This window comes from Poecile atricapillus, chromosome 1 (assembly GCF_030490865.1).
Source record: "Poecile atricapillus isolate bPoeAtr1 chromosome 1, bPoeAtr1.hap1, whole genome shotgun sequence".
NCBI classification, from domain to species: domain Eukaryota; kingdom Metazoa; phylum Chordata; class Aves; order Passeriformes; family Paridae; genus Poecile; species Poecile atricapillus.
The window spans coordinates 131,746,446-131,767,625 of record NC_081249.1 but is presented as its reverse complement, the minus strand read 5'-3'; the positions used below and the strand labels follow the sequence as shown (position 1 = coordinate 131,767,625).

At 39.7% G+C, this 21,180-nt stretch overlaps 1 protein-coding gene across 2 annotated transcripts in view; it reads left to right on the top strand.

Moving 5' to 3' along the window:
- SOX6 (SRY-box transcription factor 6) overlaps window positions 1–21,180 on the top strand; it is a 366,339-nt gene that overhangs the window by 1,441 nt on the left and 343,718 nt on the right. The window lies entirely within an intron of this gene.

The window sequence follows — 21,180 nt, the reverse complement described above, 5'->3', positions numbered from 1 at the left end:
AGTGAGGCAAGGTGTGTCTTGTGGAGAGCTTGTTCTTTTCCTGGGTTTCACTACCTTCGAAGCTGTTTATTTTTTTTGGATTGGGAATAAGAAGCCTCTTCTACCGTACAAGCAATTTGATGTTTTATCTCGGATAACGCTGAAGAGTTTATGGCCAGATCTGTGTTGCCTGCAACTGTCACATGCGCGCACACAAGCTGTGTCTCTATATAATAGTCTCGGGGCTTGTTTTTTTTCCCGCAGTTTTTGACAATTGTTCCATTCACGATCCTGAAAGGAATCATCAGTGGGAGCTAATGAGTGTGCCTCTGCGGCTTGCCCTGCTCCAGGGAGGAGCGGGCACCGGCGCTGCCCGCTCGTGTAATGCATGCACGCGTGTACCGGCGGCGGGGTCGCGGCTGGGTGTAGGCAGGGGAGAGGGAGAGCAGACAGGCGCTATGCGAGCAGGTAGTTCCACGCGTGCCGAGCCGCCAGAGCGTGTCCCCGCGCCGGCGGCAGCGGCCGCGGCCCGAGCCGTGCGGCCAGGGCCCGGAGGTCACTCGCAGGCACCACTCCTGTCCAGCCGAGCGCTGTCTCCGCTTCCTGCGGGCCGTCTCACCGTGGGGTTTGCCGCGGTTTTGTTATTTGTGAAAGGACGGGAAGGAGTGAAAGTGGCACCGTGAAAGGACAATTAGTGTTGTGTCTGAGTGGCCGGGGTGGGGGGAAGGGGGGGCCGCAGGGAAAGGCAGTCCGGTGGGAGCCTGAGGACGGCAGATTAGTGCTGTCCTAGGGGTGTTTCCCAAAAACAGAGAGGTGAAACTTTCTGTGATAAAGTAATATATCTTCGCCTGCTGTTTGCAGATAAGGTATATGTTTATTAAGCAAATTTAAATAGCCTTGGGCACGCGAGCGGCACTTTGTTCCTACTGCTTTCTTTTACCTCACTTTAACATTTTTTGCCATTTCCATCTTCAGTGCTGATCATGAGGACAGGAGAACGGTTCTATCCAGTCCTCAAATAGAGTTTGAAGTCAAAAAAAATTAACGAATTTCCCTTTCTGTATTCGTGTAATGGAGCAATTTTGAAACCTGTTTTGAGACTTCAACTTGACTTGACTTGTTTTATTGACGTGCTTGTGCCCACTCATTTAATTAAGCCATTATAATACCATAAAGTAAATAATAAGAATGAATGTGAGATATGTGAATGTAGCCTGCCATTATATACAAATATTTCCCTGGAAAAGACACTTTAAAAAACTTTTTTTTCAGCACCCCATGATTCTTTGGCAAGATCTTATTGCAGGTTTTTGTTTTGAGCCAGGATATTTCTTGGGTTTTTGTGCTCATGACGTTACATGCACACTACGCTTGGAATATAAACAGCAAGCGTACCTAGCAGCTCGTTCTAGTAAAACTAAGGAATAATTATTTATAGTGAGTACATTTAAAAGAAAATAATGAGGTCATTTGGAGTATGCTGCAGTTTGAAGTAGCTCGACACCTGGCAGAAACTACATACGCGTTTTCTTCAGACTCTGCACTATCCATAACTTTTCCTTATAATACATTCTTGTGTTAAGTGAGAAAGGCTGTTTGTAAAACAATCCCCTGGCTGGTTCCAGTGTTGGGTGAAGCTGATCCTGTAATGGCATTTTGTTTTGAACAGTTGCTGTAGTTGAAGTTCCCTCATAAGGTAAGGTGGCACTGGGTCTGAAAGGAGGTCCAAATGCCACATTTATAATTAGACTGCCAATTCAGCACATTGTATCTATTGCTATACAGGGATATACTGCTGTGTCTGGTCTCTCAATAGACTGTATTCAGAATTAGCCAATTCAACCGCTTAAACTTTGGAGTCAAATTTAGAATAGGCAATGAGAGAAGGAAAGAAAGAAAACAATAATGCTTTCTTTTTTTCCCTCAGCTAGCTATTAAAAGCCAAAGAATATACGGAAACCAACCCAGGCACTGCACTTGGAAGCCCTGCACCGAGCGCAGCCTGGCCAGCCTCGCCTGCAAAACCATTTTGAAGCGCTCTTCTCCGGGGGGAGGGGAAGGTGAGCCCTGGGCATCGCTCCCAGCGCCGCTCTCCAGGCCGCTTCCCGGGCCGCGCCGCCCGCCCGCAGCCGGGGGAGGGGGCGCGGGGCCGGGCCCGGCCGGGGACCCCGCAGCGACCCCCGGGCCGGGCCCGGAGCCCCCGGTCCCCGCGCCCCCTCATGGCCGCCGGCATGTGCCCGCCTTGTCCCCGGCTGGCGGCTCCCGGCCCCTTCCCTCCTGTCACACTTCTCGTGTCGCTCGCCCCGCTTCCCCCGGTCTCCTCCCCGGGAACTTTAATTCATTCAGCGATGAGCGCGTAAGAGGCCCTTTGGTCGGCAGTCTCGCATCCTCTGCTAAACGCATTATTTTCTCCCTCCTCCCTTGCAGCTCAGAGCTCCGTCTCGGTTCTGCTGGGAGGCTGAACTGGGCTGCCTCAGCGCTCCCTCTGTTTCCTTCTCTGCTCGATTGCAGGGTGCAAGCCAGTGCCATGTGTATAACACAGCATAAAGGGAGCGAGACAGATGGCTGTCTCTCCCTGCACGTTCCCGACTCTGCTCAACTTATGTAACTGCTGCGTTTTTTTCCTTTTCTTGCGTTTACACACCGGGGAAAGTGACACCAGAAACAAAGTGGAGCCCATCAGTTTCACTGGTAAGGCCACAAGTGCCTTGCCAGTAGAAAATACTTGTAGAAAATAATAGCTGATGTCCACAGTTAGTCGCCTTCACTTGTCAGCTTGATTTTGTTCACAAGTGGGAACTGCCAGTGCTTGTTCCCTTGCCAGTGGTTTTTAATATGTCGCCAACAACTGTTCGTGGTCATCTCCTGCCGAACTTCTTCTGCTGAACAGGGGAAAAAAACCCCTCTTTGGACATGTTTTTTGCATCTTTGATCGTATTTTTAGTCCAAAGTATTCACATAGCCCTGCAGTTCTTGGAGGCCTTGAATTATCTTGTGGCAATAAAGGCCAGAGCTTCGCATGAGGACAGCAATAAAAAATTTCCTCAGCTGACATTAGAAAGTTTCTTTAGTCCTCTTTTATCTGCTAAACACTGTGATCACCTTGGGAGACACCACTTCATGAAGCATATCCATCAATCTTTTACAGCTGGGTAGATTTCCCCCTTTTAAGTGATCACACTCCAAAGGCTTCAGTCTATTTATTTATTTATTTACTTACTTCCCAGAACAAAAAATTGCTTCAGAAAGAGAAGCCAGGATGCACTTCGCTTTCCACCCCATACAATGGGATACTGTATATTTCCTTTTTTCCACAGTGTCACTTTAGAGATCAGCAGACCGGTTTGGCAGACCTTGTGTGTAATAGCTAAAGTTTTCAAAAGTTACATAAATAGGGGTGTTTGTGTGTATATGTGAACTATGTCAACTGCAGTGATACAGCAACATATTTTTAAAACATTTTAGTTGGTACAGTAAATCACAGAGGCAGAGGTTTGAGGCATTTCTGCATGGTGTCAGAACCCGGGAGAGAAGTGCTGCTGTGTGATGTGTTCGGTAGCTCACACAGAGCTCACTCGTCAAGTAGCAGCAAAACACACAGAGGTGCATGTTTCAGATTTGTACTGTTGCAAGCTGCTTTCTGTCCATCTCTTTCAGTGGCTTTTTGTGTAATTCTTATTAACGCAACTTTCTATTTTTCCTCAGGTAGAACAGCAAGAATGGGAACTTTTAGGGGAATTATTACCAAACCACAGAAACTGAATTTTCTTTTCTTTTGTATGAGCCATTTGGAGTTTTTTAGACACATGATCCTCCCACAGTATGTATCTGTACGTGTGTCATTGCAGGCCTTTACATCATATTATGAAAACAACAAAACACCATAAAATCCTGTCATTAGTAAGGTCGTGTACTGGGCTGGTGTGATGTCTGTCTGAAATACGTGCCTTTTTATTTAGATGTAGTTCTGCACAGAAGAGAGAGATCTGATAGACGTATTTGCTGGAAAGCAGCCTATTTCTACAGTGATAAAACTGGATAATTGCATGTTCCCAAAGCCTTTTCAGGACAGAAGTAGGTGTTCTTTTAAAACAGTATTCTGTGGCAACAACAAATATTTGTGACATCATTGTAAGAGATTTCCTGCCAAATTTTAGTTTACTGTCTTTCAGAAAGTCTAGAGTTCTTTGTAACTCGTGAAACTGCTACAGATACCCATCGTATATTCAAGTATTCAGTGAAGTTTTAAATAATTCTCTTTCAATTAGTAGAACAGGAACCTGAAAAATAGATTTTCTCCTAAAGAAACAAGAATCAGTACACAGACATTTCTCTCCTCCTCTTGTATATTTTAAAATACTCATATCAGTTTTATGTTTACTGTTTTGTCTTCTTAAATTAAGAAGAAAAAAAAACAGTGTCCCAAGTCTGAAAATCATTGCCTGGAAATTAGTTCAATCAAATATTTCTTGAATCTTGTGAATTGGAAAGAATAAGATAAAATTAGGTATATTGTTAAACTAGGTTAATCAAAGTAATTTATTTATAGTGCAGAATGGATCAATGGATGTTTTTTTGAAGTCAGGCAAAACATTCCATCAAGTTAATGTGTTTAAGGGTATCATATCAAGGACAGACAGGTACTAGCAGCGATAAAAAACAGATAACCTGCAACAAAATGATTTACAGATGGGTCATTATCATCTATAGAGAAGTTACACAGATCATATTCTTTAGAAAAAGAGAATGTAATTCTATAGAGCTAGGAGAATTACCTAAATAGGTATGAATGTTTAATGTTTTTTCTGACTGACTAGTAGAATTTGTCAAAGCCAAGTTTTTTAGCCTTCTTATGGGCAGCATATTAATATAAGATACAGAAAAGTACTGGGTTTGTATTTTTGTATTTATTTTACCCGTTTGTTGAAGTAAAGCTTGGGAAATGTTTTCCTTCTTCTTGTGCAAACTTTGTAGTACATACCTTTAAAGTATGTTCAAGAATGTAGCATCCAAATTTAGAAAAAAAAAAGGTGAAAAGTTTGATGTTACTGATTTATTAGATTCCAGAACCTATTCCATACATCAAGTGGCTGAATTACATCTCTTCCACTGGTGGCAAGACAAAATGTCATATAAATATTTTTTCTTTCTTTTTGAGCTAGACAGAAGGGTGTAGTCAATTGTGTCTCCAGTCACCAGTAGACTGACATAAGGCAATAGGAAACTCTGAAACCTCAGAGATGCAGTATTGATTTGATTCCTAACTGCAAATCCTTCATATCATTGCTCCAAATATCTAACTTTACACCAATATTACCCATTCTTTTTATAGTGACACCATGCTTAGTAAAAAACTTCTAAGCACTGAGGTCAGGTGTTGAGATTGGATTCTAGTTTATTTTTTATGAATCAGATAAAGATTTCTGTGCATGAGACCGTATGTGAAGATGAGAGAACAGGAACATTTCCATATCAAAGGCAATATATCTGAGGCTGCATAGTAATTAAAATGCAGTGGTTTGGACTCTGTGCACTAGCACTTACGCAGAGCGTTGTTGGGACCTTGTGCAGCATGCAGGCGGTTGTCTCTTGCATACTTCTAGAAATATACTTATAATTTTGTACAAACATTTATGCCAGTCCACACTTTTCTGTGGATAATTTGTATTTCATCCAAACCATTCAAAGTAGAAGTTATTTTTTGAGCAACCCCCTCATTATGGCTTTTGTGCATCAACTATTTTTATTCTGGTTGTTTGTATTTCCTCTTACCAGAATGATGGCTTGTTTATAGTCAAATTTTTTTGTGTATTTTGCTAAGACCCTTTCCATGTACCACTGAAATTTTACGACTTGCATAAAATATCTTGTATTAGAAACAAAAATGCTAATATCTTTTCAGATTTATTGCAAATGGTGTGATTTCTTACATACCATACTTTATGGCAAATTAAAAGCATGTGCTGGAACATAATATTTTTAATGAAACAATATGTGTTTATTAATTCCAACTAACTGTTACACAGCATAAGGAGAATTTATATATTACTCCAAGGACCTGCCGTTGTGGGAAAATTGGCATAAAATACTGCAGGGTGCTCCCTATCTGGAAACCCTTTTCTGGAATAAATGTGACTTTAATTCCTGAGTGGATCACCCTGAGCAGTTCCGGAAGGGCTGCTGTTGAATTGTTTACTTCATAAACTGTGTTGGTCAGTGTCCCAGTGCGGAGGAGTCAGAGAGTTCTGCGAGTTTCCTCATTACTCAGAGATGCTTGTTCCACAGAGGCTCTGTCCATTAATGCTCCAGAACTACTGAGGTGAAGTTTTAGGAAGGCTTTGTGCTTAAACAGATGTCTGCACTGTGCTTGTATTGCAGCAATCTTGCAGTCTTAGTTTTGTTCAGTTTTAGGTGATGACTGATGGATGTATCCATGGGTGTTTTGATCTGGAATCCCACTTTTTCAGAGACTATTCTGCTGCTTCTTACGTCTGTGAGATTGCTGTGGATGGGCTTGTTCCACCAAGCTCCTGACCATTTGTGGTTAGTGAAAACCCATGGTATTTTGCACAAGTGGGGGGTTAACCTCAGTGTCATGGCCTAATTCCAGCTAAGATAGGATGGGGCTGCCCATCTACATTCTTATAGTTTTAACTGGCTCAGTGAATCCTCACTTCCTTTCCTCAGTGTAGTAGTTGTGCTAAGGACATTCACAGCATTTTACCTCAGAAAGACCAACTCCACCTGTTGAAGTAATAGGTGGAACTAGATGAGGACTAAAATTTTGGGAACTTTCTGGAGAAGAGCAGTGTCATATAAGCCAGTCTGACTGGCTTATAGTTATTAGAATGAACATTTTGAAGGATTTGATATATATGGAATTTGAATGTTGAGCTATTTCAGAGGAATATTTTGATATAATTTGGTATTTGACGTATTCTCAGCTGGTATAAGCCAGTGTTACTCTGTTTACTTAAGCAGCAGGGTGCCTTTTTACTCTAGCCACAATCACATTCCTTAGGCCAGGATGCAGTTCCTTCTGGGCTCAATGGAAAGAACTTTTTGTGACTATGTGGGGATGGGGCTTGCGTGTCAAGGCCCTGTTTGCATCGGATTAACTGTAGAGAATAATTTTGTGTCAATCAGGGTGGAATCAGGTTTGCTTACATGATATTTTTTATGCCTCTGGGATGATAGTAACAGCAATTCACTTCATCTAAACTACATGTTAGACCAACTGTCCCTCCATATCTGTCTTCCAGCAGGTCTCCTGGTGTAGTATGTTATGCAGCATGTGGGGATTTTGACTGCTGGCTTGCTGGCTTCCTTTAATTGTGGGGACTGTGGCTGTGTCTTTTTATTTTTTTCACCTTGATTTCATGAAGAAGGTAGTAGACTGGCGTTGGGATGGGACGATGGCAACACAGACCGAGAGGAGTCAGTTTAGAGAAAAGTAGTGAGATGGCAAAATGTGAAGCAAGAGACCAAGAAAGAAAGGTATTGCCACATAATGCTTAGTAACATAAGTAAGAGAAAGCGTAATCTCATTCTCATGCGTCTCTGTGCTTCCCCTCAACACTCAGCCTGGACTTTAGGAGGAGCCAAGTCTGCTGCTATTCACGTAGTTCAGTGGGCCCTTGTTCCCTTCTTCAAAGATCTTCCCTCAACCTTTGGTGGAAGCCAAAAGGCTTTTCTTTCCTTGCTGGTCCACACAGTTTTTCCACCTGGTTAGTGTCTTTCTTTAGCCAGTGAAAATTCTCATTATTTTTAACTTCTCTACCCTCTCTAGACAAGAAGGATTCAATCTGTGATGTTTAAAAATGTAACAAAAGCTCTGATTAGCAGTGGCAGTGCAGCTACACTGTGTATGTAGCTTTTTTTTTGTGTATTTTACTGCAGCCACGTTGCCACGTGTTTTATGGGCTACATGGGTGTGCCCACTAAAGTTTGATTTGAAAACACCATTGCACAACACTCTGTGATGGAATGGGATCAAATTGCAAACACAAACTCATCACAATGATGTCAAAGTGAAAGCGTCCTGTGAGTGTTGTGTAGTCTTTTCAGAGAAAGAGAAAACATGGGTAGGAGAGTTAAAATGTACCTAAAGACTTATTACTGAGAATTAGGTGGAGTTTCTAATTTATGAAGTCTTCCCTTGGGCAGGTTGAATGCAATTTTTCACAATATGAGTGTAACATAACAAAACCCAAAAGGAGCAGGAAACTGTTTTGCTGAATTGTTTGTATGGGCGATTTCCATTAGAAGTGCAAACATCAAGGTTTAAGATGTTGCTGTTTTTACTTCTGATGAATCTCCCCTCCACCACGCTCAAAGTGGCACAGAAATGCCTAGGATAACCAATAAACCAGTATGAGTCAAATCCATCCCCAAACTGGTTTTGATTGCCATGTTCCTGCTGTGGGAGACTTTTCTATTTCAGTAATTCTGCTCGGGATGATTAGATAAAGAAGGTGAAGGCTCATTTCCCCTCACACTGGTGAAGTGTGGCTCCCACATGATACTTCCTGTCTTTCAGATATTGTCCCTTTAGTATCAATAGCAACTGGATGCAAATCAGGGTGGCATCTGCTAGTTTGTTTTCAGCTGACCGGGCTAAATAGTATATACGGAATTTACCGCCAGGAGGCTATGACCTCACCGCAGACAAGTGACATTCCCACAAGTAGGTAATGAAGCACCCCTATTGAGTGTAGCTAAAGTCCAATTCCTCAGCAGCGTTATTACATATTCAGGTTAAACAGCTCTCCCAAACTTTAAAGCTATCCCTTGATTTGTTTTAAATCCACTCACTGTTGTAGATGAAACAGCAGCTGTCGCTGGTTTCTGACGATGCCACACTGTGCTGAATTGGGCCTTCTTGAAAGTGTGTGGGAGAAAAGAAGGGATGAAAAAACAAAGGGAGAGGAAGAGGAGGGGAAGGGCTATGAAAGGACAAAGATGGGAGGGAAGAGTGAGTGAATGCATATATAATTGAACTGAATATTACAGCAACTGTAATGCTCATATTGCTGTTGAACACGCATAGAGATTTTCTGTAGTCACATAGTATTTGAATATAACTTGATATATGTAAATTTTTAAAACTTCTCTATGTAGGTAGTGTAATGGGAGAAGATAACATGCAGTGGTTGAAGAAGTCCCTTTAGTGCTTACGCTATCCAAGACTGAACCCTATTTTCCTTTTCTGTTGCTGATCAAGTTGTTCACAGCAAATTTTTTGGCATGCAAGTTATCTGTCCTTGCTGTCAGAGAAAATGTAGGTTTCTGGGATAGGTTTGAGTGGATCAGTTTGGTCACATCAGTCTTTTTTAGAAGTGTACATAAATATTATTTATATGACCTGTCTGTGAATGGTTAGCATGAATCGTAAACATTTTTGTGTTTTACTGATCATTCTGACAGCTGGTTGATAGCAAGTATTTTCAAAAGAATTAACAGATTCTAGATGATCAGTGTAAATTAGTAATTCCAATACACTTGCACAGCAGTTTGTGGTCTGAATGTTGGATGTGAAATGAGATTTTATTTTATGCTCTTTTGATCTTGTTGGTGATGAAGATTTGAGACTAGCTAAAAGCAAAACAGAAATAAAATAGGTACTTTAGAATCTGAAGTAGTTTCTGGGGATGGGAAGGGAAGGCGAATACTTGAATGAGAGGAAACAAAAGGAAGAAAGGGGATAGGATGAGAAGCAGACAGACAGGAAAAAACCCTAGGATGTGTGGGGGCAAATAAGCATTAGTGGTTGCAGCCTTTCAAGGCATACCTAATTACTTTATTCTCCTTCTTTGCTTAGGCTCTTTCCCTTTCCAAGAACTGAGGATGAGATATCAAAATCAGCACTTTTGTCACTCACAATCAAATGGGATATTAATTGAGGTTAGAGGGGGAGTAATGATTGAACAGCTGTTGATAACTGGGATGTACAACCTCCAGAACTGTGAATACTGTGTTATGTAAAAGGGAAAAAGTTTTCTATATTCTCAGTTTTCTGGAAAATAGTGCAGTTCTTGTACTTTTTAGCAAGAAGTGTTTTTGGACTTCCTGTGGCAGACAGTTCTTTTAGAAGAACTGGCCCATGGCCTGCAGCCTTCCAGTTGTGTGTGGTAGGCTGGGCCGGGCCTATGTTTCAATAACTGAGATGCAGAGGTAACAAACAGAGAGCCAGTCCAAAACCACAAGAAATGTGAAGCTTTATCATAAAAGACATTGAGCCACTGAAACTTCCAGAGAAGGATCTGTATATCCTCAGTGTTTCTTCTAAGAGTGCCCAGGATCATTCATTACTGTGGCTTCATTGGAATTCTTAAGCACGTAAAAAAATGCTGCAAAGCATATTAATGCTTTTTCTTGGTGAATGCTGTGGACCAGCAAATGGATCCCCACAGCAATGTTCCATCTAGTTAGAGCTGCTAGATCATGGCAGCCAACTGTCTGATTATTTTAGGATCACACTATGACTGGTTATGCATGTTCACTATTTCATTTCTATGCCACGGTGTAATACAGTTGTCCAAATGAGGCACAGCAGCCACTGCGCAAAATAGCCTTCCACAATTTATTTCAATTTTTTTTTTCTGACATAAAGGTGCATGTGGTTCATTCTATTCCCTCTAAGTTTCTCTGTGCAAGTACTCACTTGATTAATGTGTCAGAATCTTACAAAGCTTTTTTAAAGTTCAAATTCTAATAAAATGACTTGTGTTTAAAAATATTTGGTTTTTCAGAGCAGCTTTTTTTTTTTTTTTCAATTAATAGGGCCCTGAAATTAAAAAAAAAAAAAAAAAAAGCAGAACATTAAACAAACAACCCCTTTTGCATGCAGATAAAAGGCTGTTTAATATTAGCCATGATTTGTTTGATGTGCAAAATTAATTTATTTGCATTTTGCTCTTCTGGTATTTTGCTTGTCCAAAAGCATACTCAGTGTCACACTTGGGCCTCCCTCTCCTCGTGGTGAATTCCAGAGTTGTGGTGAAAGCAATTGCTGGGTAAAGAGATTCTCATTTGCCAGAAGCCATTGACAGCCACAGGCTGCCTGTTCTCTGGTGTTGGAGCCAAAATGACTACAATCAAAAGTGTGAAGAGCAGTTTGCCTCTTCTCACCATTTTTGTATAAAAATAAATAGCAATGACAAATTAGCTGGCATTTATTCCCAGTATTGATTCTTACGACTGAACTCAGCAGAACATGTGTTTTCTCAGACAGAGGAGTTGATGGGTTTTGGTTCCTTGTATAGACCTAGGTGAGAATATTTATTTATTTATCTATTTATCTAGTTACCTATTTATCTATTTATTTATTTATTTATATTTGGTTATACTTAGTTGTATTGGGGTGTCAAAATCTGAATTTGCAATTTCTGTGTGGTTCCACATCTTTAGAATGAAATTCAGAGTTATTGATTAAGACAGATAAAAACTCATATGCTTGAGCTCTTCCAGGTCTAGCTTCTAACACTCAAGGGTTCAAGTCCTTGAAGATACCAAGTGCTCTGGTCCTAGTTCAAAAAACTATACAAGCACATGGTGAGCTTTAAAGCCCAGGAATAATCTCAGTGGGAATGAGACTATGTATGTGCTTAAAATTCAGCATTGTAGTTAAGTACTTCATTGGATTTAGGCCAACATGCTTAGCACTTTGGAGGGCTGAATCCTTATTCACTAGTGGTGGTTTATATATTTTTTTGGCTTATGAATTTCCTCACTGACCTGCTCCTTTGTTTAATGGTCAGCCCGTAACATGGTCAGGATTAAAAACTTCTGGGACTTGTTTTGTCTAGAAGGCTATGGATAATCTCTAGAGAGAATGGCTCATTTTACATAATTACTGATGCTAAATAAATATGTTCTTTATAATCAACTTATGTTTAATGTGAAATTGCTAAGATTTTTGATCAGGAGACCAACATTTGACCCAGATTTTACTTCTTTTTTGTTTGAACTATGTTGTTTATCTGCAGAAATTAATAATGCCTATTTTTGGTATATAAAATTCTGAAAATAAATTATATTTGCTTATATTGATTTTTCTTTTTCCAAGGTCTCTCTACTTCCTACTACCATTTTTAAAGCTTGTTCCAAATGAGCCTTCTTCAGACAATTATTAGCAGTGGGCTTTATCTGAGCTGAGATCTCTAGGCAATACTGTCAGATATTTGATCTTAACTCAAGATGTCTTGGCCATGTAATGGTTCTAATTGTTTTCCTCCTCCTCCTCCTCTCACCTGTTCTATTAAGAAGCATAATCTTGGCACTACCTCAGTAGTTTTACAGAAGCCAGAGAATCTTTTTCTGTAATCGTACGATTGCTATTGCTGTCAATTATATATGAATTTTAAATAAATATTTGTCCATTATTCCCCATATTCTTGACCAAGTGTTACAAAGGCTCAATTGGACAAACTGAATAAAAAAGGAAACAAACAAAAGGAAGCTGGGGGAAAATCCTAGATATCTCCAGCAAAGGTAATGGATGCCATTTCTCCTCAGCAGGAACAAACCTCGATCTTTTCAAATCTTTGAGGGAAGAGACTTTCATTGTCTCTGCAAGAGTTTTTGCTCACTCCCACCAGCATGGAATGGGGGTACAGTTAAGAGCTAGCTTAAATCTTGACTGTTTGTCTTTCTTTTTATGCTCTGTTTTTAAAATAGCTGAGGTAAAGTATTTATATAGCCTAGATTAGAGTGTAGACAGGCATGTTGTTGCGCGTCTAGCTGAAAGGACAGAAGAAATCATACGTTTAGCTCCTCTTTCCTGCCTCTCAGCTGAGGTGCAGCAAATGACTGTGTGATTGCTTCAAACGCAATGTCACTGTGCTAGAGAGCTAGCTGAAACCACATCTCAGACCATAGAGTGTCTGAATGGAGGGACAGCCAGTTCTAGCAGGGAGAGCAGTTCTGGTTGCACTCCTAGGAGGAGGAACAACACACGCCTCTGATGCAGCCTGTGGAGCAGTGGGCGCCAGCACTCAGGGCGAGGGAGGAGAACTTGGCGTTATTGATTGTTTTGATGCTGCCACAGACCATGATTACTGACATGTTTCTCTACTCACGGTACCCTTCTTTCCTCTTGTGCAATCTGCTGCGACTGCAAGGTATAAAGAATGTCTCTAACTCAGTGTTTGCACCATGGCTAGTGTGTTGAAATGTGTTCTGGGACCAAATGCTAAGAGTTGCCGATGTATGAGCAGGTAAACTTAATGCTGCTATATGGACATGTGCTCTGAATACACCAGAAGAATGTAATTTCCAATTCAGTCCTACAAGGTCCTACATGCTTAAACCACTATGACTTTTTTTTTTGCTAACTACCAGAGATTCATTGAAGGAGGAGAGTGAAGCTTCGATCCTTTTAAAAACATTTTTTCTCTGTATGACTTTTAAAATCAAATAGCCCAAGAATGCTTTTAAGAAGTTTAAATGGTAAAAGTGTTCCCAGTTCTATGAGTAGTGCCAAATGTGTCAAAAACTTGTGTCACTGACATTTTTATCTCAATCTGAGTTCAGTTTTCTGTTAGTGATGGCTCTTTTTTTTAATATTTTTGCTATTATTCTAAAGGTTTATTCAGCTTGACAGTTGTAGGATTAAGCTTTACAAACAAAAGGATAATATATCTTATGTTTACAAGTTAGCCAGAGGCCAGGTTTTATAAACTTTAAAAATACAGCTATTGCTAGTTTATAAAATAGACTAGTCAGCTTTCCAAGAGAGAAAATAAATCCAGCAATGGAACTGATTTCCATGGGAGCCTGGTACTCTCATGTATAGTAATACATTTTGACCTAAAGCAATATTACACCTGAATCTTAAAAATGTTTTGAAAGAGGTAAAAATATGGAGCACAAAGCAGTCACATATGGAACTTGATTCTGTGAGTATCTCATCCCTCCTCTGGGGCCCTTTTTGCCCCATGGAAAGGGGCACTGAGAAAGAGACATTCAGTGCCATTCAGAACAGGATATGCGCAAGATTTTGAAATCTGATCTTTCCAGTGCTTTCTGACAATGGGTGCAATGATTTTCATTAGTCAAAAATATGATGCTAAGTTCATAGGTGGACCTGTGAGCACCTGTGTTAGCAGCAGAATACAGCATCTTTTCTGCTGAAGGCCAACTGGCCAACTAGCAATACTTTTAGTCTTAAAATTTCAATTCAAAACCTAAAGAGATCTAATGATTATAGCAAGAAAACAATAATTTCTAGAAAAAAATCTGAGATGCATAGGGTAGAACAAGGATCTTTATTTGCAAGCATGAAATGTAAAGAAATTCCACATAAAAACAGAGTCCTGTTTTATCACTTGTAGCATGGAAATAATTAATCTTCACATCAACTGTATTTGCAAGAGGTAAAGAGAACGTCTGTGGCTACAGTGCTGGACATTTTTACTTAGTGTGGGTTTTTTGTTTGTTTGTTGTTTAGTAAAGTTACTCTGTGGGATTTGACAGTGACTCTGGTGCACAGGTCTCCTGCAGCACCAAGGAGGTGCTGCCCTGTTAGTTCTCAATCTTGTCACTTCTGGGGAGCAGCAGTGAAACTGTTTGTTCCTGACAGCAGACAGCCCCACTGCAGGGCCCTGGTTTCATGTTACATTAAGTATTAGCGCTGTTCTTTCAGGAGCTATTATGCTGTGACATCAAAGATTTTCTGACAGGGCAGTTGTAGGTTAGCACTGAAGTTGTCTACTGAAATTTTTAAGAATGGAATTAAATATATATGATCAGATTTAATATGAGAGATCGGAAACTGCATATAAAATGGAGTTAGTGGTTAAAGAAAGCTGCAAGAATAATTATTTGGTTTGGCCTATTTGTCCTTTCTTGTCCAAGGCAATTTTTATTGCCTTTAATTTCTACAGCAGTTCCAAAAATACTGCCATATGTTAACATTTTTGTGCAACTGCTTATTTTCTGAAAAATGTTGTGTGAAACAGGAGGAAAAGGTCTTTTATAGAATAAGTGTTCAGTATAGCCCCTGCAGTGCTTATATAAATTTACACTTGAGCAATAATTGTAATGGCCCAAATTATTATTTTTTTTTTTACGGATTGCCTAATTACTTAAAAGGATTGAGATACACATTTTAAATAATAAGAAAGCAATTTAAATGGTGAGCAAATGCTTAATAGTGATCACTTAGACTTCCATCTTTTTATAAGGGAAGACCTGTAGCTGCACAGAGATTGCAATATCAACTGTTGCCCTTTGGAAATTCTGAATCTCATTTCTGTGTGACTTACTGGGAAGATGACAGGAATTTGAAACTTACTGTCTGTGTAGCTGTTCAGGACAAAAAAAAAATCTTGAACATGCGCAACTTCAGATGTTCCTGTAGATTCTTATGTGGTGAAATCAGCATCGCTACAACTATAAAATTACTATTATGCTCTGATGAGGCAAGTTCAGTGACAGGAAATATCAAAATTAATTTTGGAAACACATGCCTGCATATTTTTGATTACGTTACTAAGGCATTTCTTCCATTTATTATCAAGCAAGTGAATCATCCATTAAAAATGAAAATGTGTACAATAGAGTAGTACTTCCCCAGTGAAAAAAACAAAACCAAAAGATCACCAGAACTAAGTAGAACAATACTATTTAGTCATAAGATATAAGACATTTTTTTTCTATATATTTAATACTTTCTGGCATGAGAAAAATTACATAAAGAATGTATCTCTTTGTAGTGGGATCTTTCTTTCTCCCTTTCTTTCTCCCTTTCTTTCTCCCTTTCTTTCTCCCTTTCTTTCTCCCTTTCTTTCTCCCTTTCTTTCTCCCTTTCTTTCTCCCTTTCTTTCTCCCTTTCCCTCGCCCTTTCCCTCGCCTTTTCCCTCTCCCTTTCCCTCTCCCTTTCCCTCTCCCTTTCCCTCTCCCTTTCCCTCTCCCTTTCCCTCTCCCTTTCCCTCTCCCTTTCCCTCTCCCTTTCCCTCTCCCTTTCCCTCTCTCTCTTTCCCTCTCTCTCTTTCCCTCTCTCTCTTTCCCTCTCTCTCTTTCCCTCTCTCTCTTTCCCTCTCTCTTTCCCTCTCTCTTTCCCTCTCTCTTTCCCTCTCCCTTTCCCTCTCTCTCTCTTTCCCTCTCTCTCTCTTTCCCTCTCTCTCTCTTTCCCTCTCTCTCTCTTTCCCTCTCGCTCTCTTTCCCTCTCGCTCTTTCCCTCGCTCTTTCCCTCGCTCTTTCCCTCGCTCTTTCCCTCTCTCTTTCTCCCTCTCTTTTTCTGAGATCTTTGTGTGTTATCACAAATTTGTGTCCCTTGCTCAGGTAATTGGGATTGTTCTGTTCACTGAAAGTTTGCAGGGTGAATTCTGAAGTTTATCTTGCAGTAGAATATGCTATTTGCACTATGCTGATTAACCAAAACTGGCTGTGTGGTAGCTTTGATCAGGCATAATGATTTTAGTTTATTTAGATATCATTGCTTGACTTCTCCTTTGGTTTTGCTGCATTGCAACACTCTTATCAGCAAATCAAAATCTTTATGGCTGAACATTCAGAGCCAGATAGTTTAGAATGAAAACTCAGCCCTTTATATGGATGTGTGAAGCTCTGGGAATAGTGGCACTACCCTTAGGAAATACTCGCTGACAGGTGGCAACAGTGGAATACAAAACTATCCTTTAGCTCTACAATCTCAGATCACAACTTTTAAAGTGTATATAGATATATTAAAAGAAAATATGGATAGGAGAGCTATGTCTTTCAGAGAATTTTTTAAGTGCTTATAAAGGTACCTGACAAAATCTGGTTCGCTATTGTGGCTAAATTATTTGTTGAGTAGCTCTAATGCCCTCAAGAGCATAAGATTGTAGGTAGATTTCTCTATGATGTAAAGCTGTGCTTTAAAACAGATTTTTAATGAATAGTGTGTACTATCAGGAATCCATTTGTCTTCTATGATTTTGGATAGCGTATGCTTTCACTTTGGCTGTAATTGCAGAGACTAAGGATTGCTACCCTGGCAAGCATCATTATGTGAATGTGTCTGCACTGTGTCTGCCCTGACTACATTTTTCTTCTTACAGCTTTGTTATGTTTCTTTTTTTGTTTGTTTGTTTGTTTGTTTTTTTCCCCTTGACTATTAGAGATGTTACTGTACTTCAGAATAGGAAACTGTTTAGGGAATGCTTGTCAAAAATTCTCTCCATATAGCAAGGTCTAGAGTCCTCTCAATTTCCTGACCAGAATGCCTGGAGTTTGTTGAACAGCTAATATTTCAATTTCTATTTAAATAAACAGCAGCAGAACTGACTTGATAAGTGTGCCACTAAATAGATCATGTTACCACTTAACTTAGAGCTAATGCTTAACAGTCTGTTTTGCTCCATTTTGGTGGCAATAGTCATGTAATTCCAGGCAGTTCTAGGAAAGAAACAAACAGTAGTATTATATTGTATTACAGCAGTTATTATATTTGGTTATCTGCGAGTGAAAAGTTGAAAAAATATCTAGTGTGTGAATGGGAATTAAGCAATTTTTAAATTATCTAGAGGAAACAAAGGCTAATTCTATTCTAAATCTAAAGGATGTTTTAAAATCTGTGTACAGAACCCATATAACAAACCCTAGGATATCTGACCTTCTGATAGGTCAGTCTAGCAGTAGCTTTTCTTGTTATAGAATGAAAGAGAATTGCCAAGTCATTAAAGGTATAGGATGTACACACATAGACAGTGAGATAGTATCCTTTGGCTGCTTCAGATAGATAGCTCTAGATTTCCCTGGCTTTTGTTAGACTTCAGAGCACTTAAAACACTTCTGAGAAGCTGACTTTGTCTCTTGCATGTTTAAAATGTATAAATACAAGCAGGGCAGTACCAGTAGAAGGTGATAAAATTTCTTCTCTCAGCCATTCAGTTTTGCTTTGGTAAATAGATAATGAATCAGGATGTTAAACTTGTATTATATTTTCAGGGGTCACTTGGGCTTTGAGTGTAAACAGAATCAAATTCCTTGAGCCCAATTCTGTAGCTGCAAGGTGTTTGAATGTCTGTTGTGCATGAGGTGGACTTCTGTGCTTGTACTGTTCAGTGGGTGGCTTTTGGAAGACAAACAAACCTCATGAGTTACAATTAAAATACCAATGGGGTGGTATTTTTATCCTTCAAATGAAAGATATCAAGGCTCCTTTTTTTCCTTTTTCCTCTTTTTTTAAAAAAAATGTCAAAATAGTCATTTAGATGCAACAGAAATCTTAGATGTCTTAGCTTCTCATTCTTTTTGAGCATCTTACTTGTGTTCACAAAATCAGGACTCCCTTTCTCACAGTTCTGTTTCAAAGCTGTTTGCCAGAAATAAAAAGCCAATGGAGAATGGCCCATTTTTGGAGATGCCAGCAGTGCTGGAGATACTCTAGGCAGGTCCTGGAAGGAAACTGCGAAGGCCTGTGTACACCATCCTTCATTAATGAGGCTGAATAGAACATTCCTCGGTGTCCTGGTATGGGAGAAACTGTGAGTGGTTCAGCTTGTAGACCTTGAGAGTTTGCTGAGTAAACCTGAATCATTCAGCCCTGATGGAATCATGATAGGTCAAAAGTTGTTATCTGATAATATATCATTTTTATAACTGAACAGAACTTTGCCTCTTCCAGATGATTTAAAAATCCAAAGAACTGGGAGAGCACTGCTTAGAGTAATAGACAAGAAGGCACCACTACCACCTTTGGTCCAGGATGGCTTGCCATGCAATCTATAAGAACAAAAAGCAGAGACAGTAAAAACCTGGCTTATGTCACTCTTGGGAGAGAAAAAAAAACTGTTTCACTCTCTCTTGGTATCTAGTTCCAGGTTACTTGTCATTTGCTGGCTTTGGTGAGAGGAACCTGAGGGTTTCTGATGACAGGCATTTTCCTCCAGATTTAGAAGAAGGTTAGTGCTTTTATAAGAGTAAGACTCAAAGAAAAGTAAATATGGACCATGGAGAAGCTTTACTTTTGATTCTGTATGCTTTTTCTATGCCGCTTTCTTTCAGTCTATCTTTTTTTTCTGAACAGCCTAAATAACCTATGTAAACATGATTAAGCTCTCTTGCAGGTTAGAAAGTGAATGTATGCAGGAGAGATGATGTACAATTGCAATCTGTCTTTTACATTTGTTTAGAGGTGATAAGGGGTGTTGGAGCTTCCAAATAGACAAGATGCTAGTACCGTGTGTTTAATTATTCCTCCACTCTTGGGAGAGAAATACCGTAGGCAAGTATGTTTATTCTCACTTTTCCAGTTGGGAAATTGAAGCAGGAAGGTTTCAAGATGGTTTGGGTCCTAGCCAGAATTTGAACTTGGAAGATATGGCTCATTTCCAGGCCTATACTTAAATGGCAGACCATCTCTCCTTCTTATTTTTTAATAGAGATAGGACTTTATATACCCTTACATACATGGTTAGAAATGGTTCTTTAATGTACTTGGAACTGCCTTTTCTCCATGGCTTTTGATGGACCACAAGTCTGCTTGATCCATGCTCTAGGGAGGATGGAGTGTTCATAACAAATCTGCCATTTATTCCTGTTTTCTCCCTGCCTGAAGGGGTCTGTTCCCTTGTGCAGTGGACTGTTCAACTTTAGGGCCTCAGTAGTTCTGTTACAGTGAACCCAAGATTGCAGCAGGCTCTGGCAAGCTGTGAAGTTCACTCATCTTGCAGCCATGAGCTCCTACCCTGTGTATGACTGAACATCTGTATCTCTCCTGTTTGTGGCTGTGCAAGCAGGACCTGAAGTACAAACCCACTCCTTCAGAGCACGGTGAGGAACGAAGCTAAGTTAAATCTCCAGCAACTTTCTTTCAATTAGTTTTGTCCTTGCATTCTTTTTCTGCATGTGTTTCAACCCGTCTTTCTGTTTTACAACTCAGCAATATATTCTGTCTTGAAAACAACATTAAGTGTAGTTACATGCACACACACTGAGAGGAGAATATCCCCCCACAGTGTTTACAGCAACACCTCTAGGTGACGGCAGGCAGTAAGCTTTCTTTTTATAGAGCTCCAGACTACAGATCATTAGCTTGATATGGTAGCTCAGTGGTGCAAAGTCATTTGAATATTTATTACCCTTCTTAAGACTTTCGCTTTTCAAGTGGGAAATAAATGTGATAAGACCCCCTTTCTGTCCTCTTGCCTGACATGCTAAGGCACAAATATGTGAAATGGATTTTAATTGTATTTCCTTGAACTTCTGTATTAGAGAACAGCAACTTGGATGCTTTTGAGCAAAAACATGTGTTGAACAACTGCAAAGTTTGTTAGGTCTTTTTACAACCTTCCCTCAAAGTCAGATAGGAAGTTCAGCTCCAAAAATGAGTTGAATTTTCAAAATTTAATATATAAATATTCATGTATAATATACAAAAAGGCAGCTTTATGAACGTATATTTGAATGGGACACTGTTTTTTAAGCAAAGTACAAATTTAAAAGCCCCTTAAAACTGGACTTGGCCAACAGTCAGATTTTTGAGAAATTGTAACAAACCTAACATTGTGTAAATGAGGGCTTGGGGTGGGGGGGAAGAGCCAAGCCTATTACAGTATGATCAGCAAGACATGAAAGCCAGCAGCAAGCAACAGAAAGGCAGAAGCAGGCTCCTGAATATATTTTAAAGGTAGAATGTTGTCAGTGTATTTTCATTTAGCTATTTAAGATGTCTGTGTTTCACTTGCTGCAGTCACAAATTCTAACTGTGAATAATAGGAATCATTATATGGGTGTAAATGGTATATTGACTATATTTTTCAGGCTCAAACACACCTTCCTTGTTGGCAGTGGAAGGCAATGAATGAGGCATTTTATTAAAACTGGTGCTTGTGGTTCTAATCAAAGGTCACTGGTTAGCTCTCACTTTTCAGTCTCAGATTTGTCTAGATGTTTGATCAGGGGGCTGCAATGAAATTATTATGACAAAGACTTTGTACTAGGCGGTATCTGTCTGCTGAAACTTGAAAGTCTTTGCCACAGTGATGCTGACAGCATGTGAATGCTGAAAGAATGTGCAAGAAATGTTATGTCTTAAAGAAACCTTTACCAAGTATCATCTTCCCTTTGTGTTATGTTTGAAATCATTTCAGTTTCTATTAAGGTACGAATGAAAAGGTGTTTCATTGATTAAAGGTGGCGTGTTTTTTTTAAAGTGTACTGTATGCTTTAAGACAGTCTTCCCATTACTTACTCTGTTCAGTCCCTCTGCAC